The sequence below is a fragment of the Ixodes scapularis genome, unplaced genomic scaffold (genome assembly GCF_016920785.2).
Source record: "Ixodes scapularis isolate PalLabHiFi unplaced genomic scaffold, ASM1692078v2 ptg001547l_1___fragment_1__unscaffolded, whole genome shotgun sequence".
NCBI lineage: Eukaryota > Metazoa > Arthropoda > Arachnida > Ixodida > Ixodidae > Ixodes > Ixodes scapularis.
The window spans coordinates 739,792-753,330 of record NW_024610163.1 but is presented as its reverse complement, the minus strand read 5'-3'; the positions used below and the strand labels follow the sequence as shown (position 1 = coordinate 753,330).

The 13,539-nt window shown below is 44.5% G+C and overlaps 1 long non-coding RNA gene across 1 annotated transcript; it reads left to right on the top strand.

Annotated features, from left to right (window-relative positions):
* The first annotated feature begins 12,617 nt into the window (after window positions 1-12,617).
* On the top strand, window positions 12,618-13,302 carry LOC120850027. Its single transcript, XR_005718049.1, has 3 exons — window positions 12,618-13,027; window positions 13,110-13,177; window positions 13,264-13,302. It is a non-coding gene; the product is annotated as an uncharacterized LOC120850027 (long non-coding RNA).
* Window positions 13,303-13,539: the final 237 nt, after the last annotated feature.

The window sequence follows — 13,539 nt, the reverse complement described above, 5'->3', positions numbered from 1 at the left end:
CCCACTTTGTTGTTCGTTTTTTCCCGCTAGTTTTTTTATTGTTATTTGTACATTTTGCAGTTACTTCGTTGTCATCACTCGAATTAGCGTGAAGAGCACCGAACAGAACATGGTTACTCTTTACCGAACTGCTATTTTCGAAAAGCGCAGAACCAGTCTACGATAGAATCATGTCGTTTAACACCTACGTCTGCGGTGCAGAAAAAAAGTAAAAATACTTTTGTTCGAAGGAACAGACCTAGAAGGGAACGTCTCAAACAGAGTTAACTTTTCTATTTCTCAGTGCATCCTAAATATACCAACAAGCCAGCCTGTGTGGTGTATGAAATACCGTTAGCATGCGAGATCATGTGCGTGGGACAAACCTCGAAATGCGTTAACGACAGGTTATTCGAACATAAGAGAAATGTAAGCACAATTACTTCTCAACTGTTGTGCCAGAGCACTAATGCTGACGCATTCAAAACAACAGATCCACGACCTGTTGTCGGTACAAGCTGCACGGGTTTCGGAACAATTCGCTAGTGAGAGCACCCCGACACCAGCACACAAATAATGACAATGAAGAAACCCTGGTCTCCCTTGGTTGTCCGGGCTTTCGGCGGACTTTTATTAGGATGTGACGTCCAACATCCTTCCCAAAAAGACCCGCCTCTTTCGCTGGCAAGTACTCCGATCACCAAATTGTGACAATTATAGGAATAGTTACACCACATCCCATGTTCTCATAAGTGTGTCAGGTGTCTTGTAGTTTCCAGGTGCTGGGGACAAATGTTTTCCAACTTCGCGTTCTTGCGGAATAAGAGCTTGGAAAGTGCAACCGCATTTCTCCACGCGGTAAGAGGCGGTTCCTTCTCAACACCGTGGGGCGTCACGTGCTATGAAAGGCAGGGTGCCGCGACACGTCTGTTTATTCTCGCGCATTACTTTTCTACTCGAATACGAAGACGTTTATGAAGGAGTTTTACGAACTCGTGGAGGACGTTTTCGAGTGGTCTTGGCGGGCGTTCGATCCAGTTCGGACGCATGCTCCTCCGTGCGCTCGGGGGCTCCGTTTGGCGTCTTGCGGCGGCGGCGTAAGAGACGGAAGAGGGGAATGGGGGGGGGGGGGGAGTGAGTGTCTCAGCTGGTATTGGGCCCGCCTTTAACCCACATTCTCTTTCAACAATTGAGCGGGGAGTGTGTTGGGGCGTCGGAGAGCGCCTTCTGTACTACTCTGTCAAGCAAACATGGGTGCAATGCAGTAGCCTCTTTTTTCAGCTGTGTGTTTGATTTTTTTTTTTTAAATTGATGCACCACTAGAGGGGCGAGCGTTGTAGGCGGCTTTCGTGATCTGTAGTTCTTCTCATGCAAGCGCTGACCCTCCAAAATAAATATTTGTGAATATATGTTCTAAATTTGAGTGTCCCTAGCCGGTTCTAAATGGGTAAGCATAACGATTACCTGTCTAAGGTAGACACGCTCTGGGTCCCGTGAGTGGAGTCCATGTGGGTTGCCAAGGTAGGCCCCTTATAGGTCTACCCAGGCAGCCCAGGTGAGCAGACTAAGCAAGCCCCGCTTCGGCCCGATTTGATTAACCGACGTGGGACCCACGTCGGCCTATCTTTGAAAGTCCACTTTGTGCTACTTGGGCCCTTGCGGTCTCACCCTGTAGAAATATTTTTTTTATTCTTATGAAAATCGGTATTCTCAAGAGCCCATGCGGGAACATAATCATGGAATGTGTGATATCCGCAGCGGGATCACCGTCTGTTTTTTCTGAAACGGTTTCCCGATATACTCGTATAAAACGGCCTGCCGATACAGCCTATTGTTTTATGTACATAACTTGCAGGGCAACGATGTGGGGTATTGGTGACCATCATTACAATACCGTTACCATTACGAGAGTACTCGTAGCCTGGCGATGTGATCTGTGTCCGATAGCATCCTACCGGCGTGTCGGCAGCCATTAACTGATTTGCCGCACGACCAGCAAACCCATGTCGGCAGTCGACATCCTATGCAGCATGCCCCGCATTCGATAACCGGTGACCCGTAGACGTGTACCACGACCCGGTATAAGTTGGGAGTCGCCGGTACCTGAATACTGGAAGCCGGTACGGATCTGTCGTCCGCCATAAAGAGGTACACATTTTCGTAAATGGGAACGGGTATCGAAATTTTAACAAAAATCAGTAAAAGCGAAAACTTAAGCAGAAAACGTGCTTCTCCCCAAGCATTTTTTTTTTCACAGCGTGAGCTTTTAGTGCCTAGATCTTCGGTATTTTGACTGCGTTATCGTAAACAAAAACTTTCCCCGCCAAATTTAGCATAAAAATTGACGCCACAAGACCTATTCTGCAATTCAGTATCCCCGCTATATTTAGCCGAAAAAATTGTCCTCACGTGAACTATGCCAAAATTTGGTTTCCCCGTTAAATTTGGCGGGAAAACACACCATGACCTTGAAGTAATTTATTTATTAATCAGCGACGTATTGACGCTAAATCAACGCAACGCCATTCTAATATCAGATCACCGTATGAGGCATGATCGCCGCATTGTATATCGATCGTCATCGTCATATCGAAGAATAAGCAGCACAGCTATCGCTGTCTAAACTCATCACGTCATGTGATCGTCGCGAAATGCTTTTTTTTCTGATGAGAACGTCTTGGGTGCTTTGGACACATTCATAGCAAATTGCGTATCTAGTTTCTGGAACTTTTATGAAATTTCGAGTATCACAGATGTGCGCGCACAGCTGGAATATGACAGCAACATATGTGAAAAAAGTTCTGACGATATAGAGCACAATTTCCTCACTCCGAAAATTGGTGTTGTTCAAATTGCTAGCAAAACAGGCAGGTTTTGGAACAAAAATATTTTATTACTTCAAAAAATATGCATGAGAGACCTTCAAAATGTCCTTATAATTTTAGTTCTTTTTTTTTTGGATCAACAATCGAAGCAGCCCTTGATTGTGTAGTTGAATGCCTGACCTTTGCAGTGCTGTTTGAATTTTTTTAGGCATTTTGCCGGAGGTTTATGAAATCGTTTTGCGGTCAAATACAGGTTACAGTCTGAAAATTGAAATCAATTTTAAACAGAACATTAAGCTCCTGTATAAAAGCCATTTTGACTTTATGCTTGGTTTCATAATTTTCTAACTAAACAAAACGTTAAACTGATTTTTTGATTTATTACCCCGGTTTTTAACATAAAAAAATATTGCAGTACGCTGGTGTATTTATGAAAACACCTTTGGTGCAAATTAGAAATCTTCTTAGCTTTCGTACTCCCCCCCCCCCCCCAACAACAATAAAAAAAGGGAACAAGTTGTTATTAGCTTCCTACTTCTAAAACAAAACATTAAGGTCGTTCTATGGCAGGGCTGGGAAGGGGTGCCCCCGAAACTATCCCGGAACATAAATACTGAGATACAGAAATTTTAAGGCGAAAAAACAGACACTGAGATACATTTGTCTCCGAAGTAATGGGGTATCCCTGATATACTTCTGAAAAAAAGATAAAAAAGTAGTTCCGAACACATTTACAGATAAATAGATGTATGCATACATTATGCATACATCGGTACATACTTTACATTATTTCCCGAACCTTAATAGGCCACGAGGTAGCAGTTCGTGACGGATGCAGATAGTAGTGCTCGTGCTTTTTCGACTGATTACTATATATAGGACTTTCGTTTTCGACCATCTCCACAAACAGATGTAAGAAAATGCACAATCCTGGAAGAGTATTACAACGCAAGCGCTACATTGTAAATATAGCTCACCAATGAGATCAAAATAATTTATTGAAATATGTCTCGATATATAAATACAGATACGCGAACGTGTCTTGAATATACTATCGCGACACTGCTTAGTCCAGCACAATGGCTGCAGTTTAGTCGTAATTTAGGCCCGCTTCAAACGGAGCCATTTCGCCTAGCAACTTGACGTCGCAACACCAGCAACACGGGCCGCCCGCGTTCACAAGCAGCAACCGAATCGCTACGACTTGCCATTTACATCATTGACTTTGAATTTTCTCGCACTATTTAGACGCACAGCTACGAGCTAAAAACGTGTTTTTATGTCTTCGAATCGCGTTGAGAATAAAAACTCATCTTTCTGAAAAGTGTATTTCCAAAAACGATCGATTTCAAACCAGAACCAAGTTGTCAGCTGTCATCGTCACCACCTCGCTGGTGTCACGTGAAAATATCGCGTCCCTTATTGGTTGCTGCTACTTCAAACGGCTCCGAGTTTTTCGAGTTGCTCGTCCGTTTAGAGCCGGACCCGATCTCAGCAATTCGTGTCGATCTAGGGAAAGCTAGGGAACAACCCGTCAGCAACCTCAAAATGCTGGAAAAGTTGCCGCGGCTGAAGCGGGGCTTACGTCATGTTTTCTCGGGGTGTGAATCATTTGCCTTTTTTTTTTTTTTTGCTGCTTGATTATATATTGTTCGGTACAAAAAAAAAACACTTTAAATGTTTTAGCATGATACTTGCTTTTAATTGTAAAGATCGTTGATAAGATATAGACCAATTAACAAAATAAAAATAAAAATTGCGTAGTGTATGTCTTACGTGCGTGCGCTTATAAGCAACTGGACAATGGCTTTTGTGTTATAGACGATATCACAACAAAACTGAACGAGGTTTAATTAACTCTACTTCGCCACCTAAAAAGGCAACAAAAGGAGCGATCACAAATGAGCCCGCTCCATGAGTAGCCATAAATTATGATTCTATGTCTCCAGCTGTCTTGTTTTGGTGTCGTGACAACATCTTAATCTTATAGAATAACGGCGAGAATAATGGGCCGGTAGCTCCCCGAGGGCGAAGAACACTGAGAAAGATAATGTTCCTTTGCCATTATATTTACACATCTTCCCGCCTGAAAAAATATACACACTGCAGCTGGACTGAAGAATTTGGCACACATTCCCGCTTGCTCATGCATTATATGAGGTGAGATACTTGATGTAACACTGAACGGCAGGGCGTCCCGTTCTGCTCACAGAGGAACAAAGGCGGGACAGCTTAGATGGTGCCGAGAAGACGAAAGGCATATAAACCAATTGCCAACGTGCTTGGTTCGGTGGGACTAGGCATGGACATATGGGAGTACAATAGGTCTGGTGGTTGGCCTTTGTATTTCTCTAGGTCTAGTATACCCCATATTCATTCTCACAATAGAGTTAGCAACGCCCACAACAACCGCCGAGGCGAACCCCGCAGAGGCAAGCTTTTAACCTGAGTCGTAAAACTTAACCACACCTATGGTGACATGACTTCAACAGAGACACCAGAAATCAGAACCCGGCATGGCAATTTTCATTACTTAAAACAAATAAAACTAATGAACTTCACAAAAAAGTAGAAAAATGAAATTGCCGTATAGGGTAATCACCGGGACATGCCTTCGGGTGTCTCTGTTGAAGTCGAGTAACCAGAGGTGTGCTTTAAATTTTGTGACTCAAGTTAAAAGGCTTTCCTCTGCGGGCTTCCATTCGGCGGTTGTTGCGGGCGTTGGTGAGTCGCTTGTGAGAATGTTGTTAATTGGTGTACAAGACCTGGAGAAAAACAAGGGCCAACTACCAGATCTGTTGTAGAAGGGTGGGGAGCTGGGCTAGTTGGAACCCTGAAGAGAAGAAGAAAGAATTTGACTATAATCAACAGGCACGATCTCACGGCACAAGAACTCTAGGGCGCGGAGCAATTGCTTTATCGGAGCAAAGCGTTTGAAAACAAAACTTCGTTTTCAGATAGAGTAACAGAATAATGGCTCACCCAGTGAGCCATCCTTCTGTTGTACTCTCGTATGTCCATTCCTTGTCCCACTGAATCAAGCACGTGGCCAACAGGTTTGATGTGCCTGTGGTCTTCTCGGCGTCATCTAAGCTGTCCCGCCTTTGTTCCTCTGGGACTAGAGCGGGGCGGCCTGCTGTTCAACGGGCCGTTGAATGTGCAAGCAGAACTGTGTACCAGATCCCCCTGTGCTTCGGCAAGATGTATACTGGTCACACGGGAAGATGTGTAAATATAAGGGCAAGGGAACATTTTTTTCCTTCCGTTATTTGCCCTGAAGCAACCTAGCGGTTCATTCTAGTTCGAGGTCCTGGAGAAGGGGTTTCTACTAAACGCAACATTCCTTCAAGCGACGACTGCGTTATGGTGCAGATTTTAGGAAAATAATGGGGTGCGAAGCAGAACAGTGAACTAAATGACGCAATTTCGTGCCTACGGGATGTGCTTCTTCATTAGTACTTGCTGTCGTTACTTGTAAATAGAAGCATTAGGGGACTTCAATTGTAGTAGGTGTGGCTGCTCGCCGTCATTCTATGGCATTTAGGTTTTGTCTCGACAGAAATAAAAAACTGCGAGAGATCCAGGAAGCATATTTCATGGCAGCTCATGGAGCGTACGCGTGTGTGAGCGCTCCTTTGTTGCCCTTGTAGGTGACGAGCCTGATTTAATAAAAAAAATGTGGCAGGTTCTTGTGACTGTGCGTAGGCGTGGCTGATGCGAGATGTTATCGGTTGTTTTGTGTTTTTTTTTGTTCTCTAACCTTTCTACTTCTTCATTTTTGTGTTTGCACGGCAATAAACTTTCAGGTTAAGTTAGTGCGCTGTTTATGTGCTGTTTCGTCGTGCTTCTACGTCTTTTAACGCTGCTCCCCCCAAACAATTTTGCACCAACAACTAGCCCAGCTGCATGCCTTTTATTTTCCTTCCCTCTCCCAGGTTATGTCACAAGAAGCTAACTTTTTTTTGTTCAAGTTACATGATTACGCACGGAGAATAGTGTCGTCCCTGCGTCTCTCCCTTGTTGTGCACGCGAGATGCTGTTTTTTATAGTTCTAGGGGTGCACGCATTCAGACAGTCAAATAATTGTACCTTCTTTTAATTTCTGCTTAATCGTAGAAAAAAAGAACGAATGTCCGACTTAAAAAAGGAAAGTGATTTAATAACCTTCTTCAAGATCATATTTTTGCGCGTGCTATTCAGTTGCCTGAGGCAATACACATTAATCACAAATCACTTAGACGTCGTAAATGTTTTAACCTCGAACATACACCACTTGTGCCCAAGTTAGTTTTTGACACCCACCTTTAGGCCACTCTGGGTGCGGGTCCCTTGATATATAACACGTTCTCATGTTGGAAAACAATATATCCACTTCGTATTCTGGTTTAATATGTTTACCTGTTGAAAAGTGTGTGACATATTGTTACAGGCAAAAATGCGACAAAGATAAAGCATTTTAGAAACAGCAAAGTTATCCCGAATAACATGAGTAGCGAGCAAAATTTGATGTCTTTGCTATAGTAATGACTGTTGCATTTGAAGCATGCCGGCTGTCTGCAAGCCTCTATATTGAAAGGCACGTCTACTTTCGTGGTTTGTAGGAAACCTCGTAAAGCATACAGTATTAAAATGGTATTTGGTGGCGCAACTATTAACCCAGCAAGGTAAGGGGAAAGCCGGCACGTATCCTACTGGATTATATTCATATAACGTGCACCGTACCACTACAGCCCACCTCCAAATACACACCAGGACAGTGGTAAGAGACAAACGAACACTTTGTTAAGTACAACAACAAAAAAAAGGTACTAAAGCTACTCATATACTAATGGAACGGATTCCAGATCCAAAAATTATTCTGAAATATCAAGGGTTCACTCTAATCAGGCGTGTACATAACTAAAAAAAAGTGAAAGCCGTTTACAACTCCCTGTAACACCGAATTAGAGCGCAGCCCTTGAGGAAGAGGAGGGAAGGGCACTGCGCGGGGGGGGGGGGGGGGTGAAGGGAACCGGGGGGGGTCACGTGACGATGCCGATGATGTCATCAGTGACGTCACTGATGACAACATCAGTGACGATGACGATGCGGACTCCGATGACATCATCAGCGATGATGACGATGACGATGCTGATGACGGTGACGTCATCAGTGACGTCACTGATGACGTCATCCGTGATGATCACGATGACGATACGGATGTCGGTGACGTCACTGATGACGTCATTGGTGATGATGACGATGACGATGCGGATGCCGGTGAGGTCATCGGTGACGTCACTGATAACGTCATTAGTGATGATGAAGATGCGGATGCCGGTGAGGTCATCAGCGACGTCACTGATGACGTCATAAGTGATGATGACGAAGACGATGCGGATGCCGGTGAGGTCATCAGTGATGATGACGATGACGATGCGGATGCTGGTGACGTCATCAGTGATGATGGTGTCATCGGGGATGTCACGTGACCTCGGCGAGGGGTCACGTGACCCTGGGGGTGGGCACGTGACCTGGGGGGGGACTGTCACGTGACCGGGGGAGGGCACGTGGCCTCGGGGGATCACGTGACCTCTGGGGGTCACGTGGCCTTGGGGTGATCCTGGGATGACCTTGGGGGGCCGCGTGACCTTGGGGTGACCTTGGTTACGCCGACGCCGACGGCGGCGTCGATGCCGACGCCAACGCCGCTCAAGCTGGGAACGGGCCCCTAAGAACTGGGCTCTAAAAGTACTACCCAATGGCCTATATACTCAAGGAATAAGCGGTGAGAAGTGGATTTCTAAGTCAAAAGCTATCCTTTTTTAACAAAAAAAAACTGGGGACGCTTAAGCTTCGCCTTTAAGAGTAGAACGCGATAACGCTATCGGGCCGCGTTCGCATGGCCTTTTCAACCCCCTTGCAAGCGTGCCTTGCGTCGGCTGAATAGTAGCGTGTGTGGCTCGCATCCGAAGGTTCGTGGGTTCAAATCCCGCTTAAAATTCTTAAATTTTTTTCTAAGGCAGATGAATTATTTCATAAAGGGATATCGTATGAGACTTGCGGCTAACTTTAATTCCCATTACATGTCAAGTTTATCATTTACGTTTTTTCCACGTGTGACGTCACGTTTCGCATGAGCGTTGGGGGTTGTTCGAAATTCCTACCTGAGGTCATGTGGCTGTGACGTCATGAGTTATTCGACCAATAACTTTTTTCGGGTCACGTCACCAACGCAGGCGTCTCTGCCACGCCACTGAGGCTGGCTTTTCTGCGACTCGAGCTCCCTAACGCTATCGTGTTGATATAACGGATGTTATTCGTTTTGTCACGGCGTTCGGGATTGAAAAGTGCATGCTTGATAGGAAAGACGTTAGCTCACCTCGTTTAGGGCCCAAATATATTCTGTTTCCAGTCACATTTTTTACATAGTGAAGTGCTCTCTCCCTGCAAAGTAAATACGTTAAAACTCCGATCGTGCCGTGATTTATTTGTCAATATTATGACTATTTTTAGTACTCACGTGTGCTCCGGAAACTTAGATGTGGCATCATATTTTGTGTAAGTCTGACCCCTCTGTGTCTCGTTGTAGAAATTCTGATAACTACATGTTAAACCCGAATAATTTCCAAGTGACTGAAGCATGAATGTTCGAGGTAGCTTCTGCATAACCTGCAAATGCATTCAAATATTTTAACTGAATATGCAATCAATCTATTTCAAGCGCCCTAAAAAGAGAAGGATAAACTCACTTTCTGTATCATAGAATAGGTAAAAAAAAGAAAACTTAAACAAGAAGATGTACTGCACTATTTATTTTTGCTTGTTACTTAAATAGGGGTTTTTATCTTTGTCGTATATTTCTGCTAAATTTAAGAGTTGTGCGTCGAGCTTTATTTTGCATAACAAAAATCGGGGTTTTGAGTTAAATATGAAAACAGGTGAAACACTGTCAAATAAAATAGGCCGATAATTCAAAAAGCAAGGCCCAGGAAAACAGGGTAGTTTTGACCAGCATGAAACAATTAAAACCATATCAACGGAATAATTAAGGCGTAATGTTAATTGGAACCTCTATGAAATTACTTTTTCTGTGACAAAATACGCAAGAAGGTGAAACGGAAGACAATATTCTGTATTCAGCAAATACAGATGATAGCATTTGTTACGCTCTCAGGTATACCGAAAAAAATATATAAAATAAAAAGCTCAAGTCGGCACCATGACAAAATTCATCACTTCCCGCACTATTTTTTTTTTTTTTTTAATTTTCACTTTAGCGCGCTGGCTCTTGTAGCAGATGAACGACAGATGGGGATCGGCACAGGTAAAGGGCTTCAAAAGCAGCCGAGGCAGCTTCCGGTCGTCCTCTTTTTGAAACGTCTGTTTGTGTCGCCGTTTCCTTGCGTTCACTTCCTTCGTTTTATATTACTGTGTACGAACCCATGTTGCAAACCGGCGGAGACGAAGCAATGTGGCGCTCCGCGAAGTCTCAGGTATGAGTCGGCAGGAGTCTGGGCCGGGTTGCGCAGCGGACGGCGGATCACTGCTTGCCCCGAGAAAGGCAACGTTGTCTCTAAGAGTACGTTGGCGAGCACGAAGTGCTGTTCACTGTTCACGCTTATGACGCAACTTACCGCACTGACACTTGTCAAGGCGATGCCAACTTCCCACGCAGGGTAACTTGGTCTAGTTTCCTCGATTGAAATTGTTTCACCTATACTTGGAACTCTCGAATGTAAGAAGCAAAATTTAGTATGTCTGGCGCTTCTCATTCCCAGAGGGTTGGTCAGTTTGGGATGCAACAGACTTGCTCACATCATGCGTGTTATTTAGTGAAATGCGCGATGGCTCGTCCGGATTTTCGAAAAACTGACCCTTCGTATATTGCCAGGCGCAGCGATAGGCTGCCAACAAAAGCATCCACCTCTGCATGCGGGTTGGGGCTAATGCTTCAATGGGCTTGTTATGTCTTAGCAAAAGCGGAAGATGACCCAAGCAGATAGTCGAATCGCGACCAAAAATGTATTTGCGGATGCGCTTTTATAGCACAGAACTCTCGCAGGTGCTTATTGTTCCATTTAGGAACTGTGCCTTGCTAAAGGACTATTTATACTCAGTGGTAACATCGATGAGCGCAAGCGCCCGATCGCCTTGGCCGAAGCTGGCTGCGCAGAGGGCTCTATACCACATCGTCATGCGCTACGGTACGTCGCGCAGGCTCCCAGGGAGCGTTGGCTTGGATCACAACCTAATGAAACATGCCCTATTTCCGTCCCCAGCGAGGGCAAACCGATGACGGTGGCCTTCCCAGGAGACCTCGCTCGAGCGCACCATTTCGAAACCTCGATATCGGGACCAGCCGGATTGTGTGAGCCACTAATTTCTGCGATCTGAACTTGCCGTTGCTGACTCGTGTCGTGTGCTGTTATAGTGTTCCTTCGTTGATTCGCTCGACTGGGCGAGTTTGTGCGGGGATGTGGACTGCTCCGAGGGATGTGCTAGTCCCGAGAAGTTTCGCAGAACTGACGAGCTAGACACCCATGCACGTTCTTCCAGAAAAAGCTGGAAGTTCAATGACGCGTCAAAGGTAAGTAAAATTAAAAAAAAAAAATCTAATTTCGGATATTAGGATTAGTTGTCCTTTTTTCATCCCGTTGTTTATTTTCTTTCTTTGTTTCTTTACTTGTTTTCTCTTCGACAGAGCCCTAAAGAAGGGTCAGTGCAAAAGGCTAAAAAAGCATTTAGAGTTGTGGTGTTACAGAGGTTGCATTGTGCTGCAAGCCGGTGGTGATTTGGTATGTATATTGTGTTAGTTTCCAGGCAAAAATCATTTAAAGACTACGTACCACTTTTCGCATAAACACGACACTGAGCGCATGCACTTTATTCAGTGGGGTACAGTGATTCAACAAGAATTTGGGCTTGACACGTAAGTGCTTTCTCGTAGTCAAGTGGTCTAACGCATTATTCTGTAATTTTCTTGGTGTAAGCGATTACTGGATAAAATAAATCACGGAAGTAAATAATGTTTATTTTACTCTATCGTGATATGTTTCGAGTAAAATAACATTCTGCACTGTGTTGTCAAAAATCAATTTATCTTTTGTGCCCCATTTCCTTCTGCCAAATCGACGCTCGTCATTTGCTTTAACTCTTTCCATTCCGCTTTTCAATGAAATATGGTGGCTTGAGCCTAATATATCAACAGGCTTGTCACCTCTTTTGTCAATAAAAAAAAATATATATATAATATTTTATTTTCGTACAACCAAGATCTAACAAAATGAGTTACCTTCAGCTCTCTATGGGCACCTCGCCGAGCAACAATAAACACCCTGCACCACACCTTTTTTACTTGATGGGCTTGTCTACAGGCAGGAGAGACAAGTGCAAGTACAAATACACGTCAAATACATTGATAGCATGTCTACAAACACCGCACAAAATATGCCCACCGCACAGAATAGTTTATGCCCACCGCAGTTTATGCGGTGGGCATAAAATAGTACCACAGTTTTAGATACGAGTGCACGACATTTAAAAAGAACTCGAACACTTTCTTCTCATGTCATCATGGTTTTATTCATCTAGCGGCAGCACCGCGTCAATTAAAAACAACAAAGGTGCCAACATCAATTTCAGCAAGGGGTTATTAAAAAAATATTGTAGCGTTCCAATTATGATTTAAATTAAACTGGAACGCAACGAATAAAAGTCGCCTGGACCGAAAAAATTCGTCTGGTCTAAAAAAGTCCGCCTGTGTAGACGTTTGATAGACTCCTGTTTCATGAATTACCCAAATGACTGTACTCGCAGTTTTGTTCGCTCAAAGCTGTCTACATATTGCCGCGTGTACGCCCGAAAAGAAATGCTTCTCCGCGCATCTAGAATTTTTTTTGTGTATGCATACTGCGAGTGTAAAAGATAAGTAAGTCTTTCCCTAGCGAACTATCGAACAATCGGGGTCGAATATTCAAGATGACGAGTGATAATATTAAGAAGCCGAGCGTGGTATTGGCGATTTCTTAACTAATTTACACTCGCAACAGCCAGCTGTCACGTCGACGCACCTTCGCTCGTTGCTGCCTTATTGACGTGTGTTCTTTCATTTTGTCTCTAGCACACGTTTGCCGATTAAACCATAATTGTAAGTTTATGATACATCGTTTTCTTGCCTTCATTTGTCACAATATATGCGGGCAGCGGCTGGCTGAAAGGCGCAGTCCAGCGGGGTTCGTATGGTAAGCTATAGCGACAACTCGCCTGTCTTTTCAATGTAAGCAACTGCCTGCTTTATTGTTTCTTTCTTTTTCTCCTCGCTAGACAGCTGCAGTTCGAGATTCCTTTTGTTGGATGCAAGATCGGGGGTTGGACTTCTAATGAGCAGCTTGGTAGGTCTCGTTTGTTACAATATTTTTGCCTAAACTTGAGTTAGGATGATTATTCTCTACTAAGGATGTCATCTTTTTTTGGATAGCTTGTGGGCGCCCTGGCGGCTCCCCAGCCCAGTAGCCCGACTGCGAGGCAAAGGTGCCGAACTTTTCCCGCGTGGCGGTGACGTCACGCCAGCCACGTGTACGTCGCGTGCGCCGCCTTGATAAGACGCATCAGAGGCGGCGCGCAGGGAGTCGCTGCCTGGACTCAGGCGCCGCACGTAACCATGTTAATCGTCTCGTCCATGTCCCATTAAATGTAGTTTCTCGTTGTTGAAACCGTCGGCTCCGTGTTATTCCTCCGGGTCGGGTATGCATCA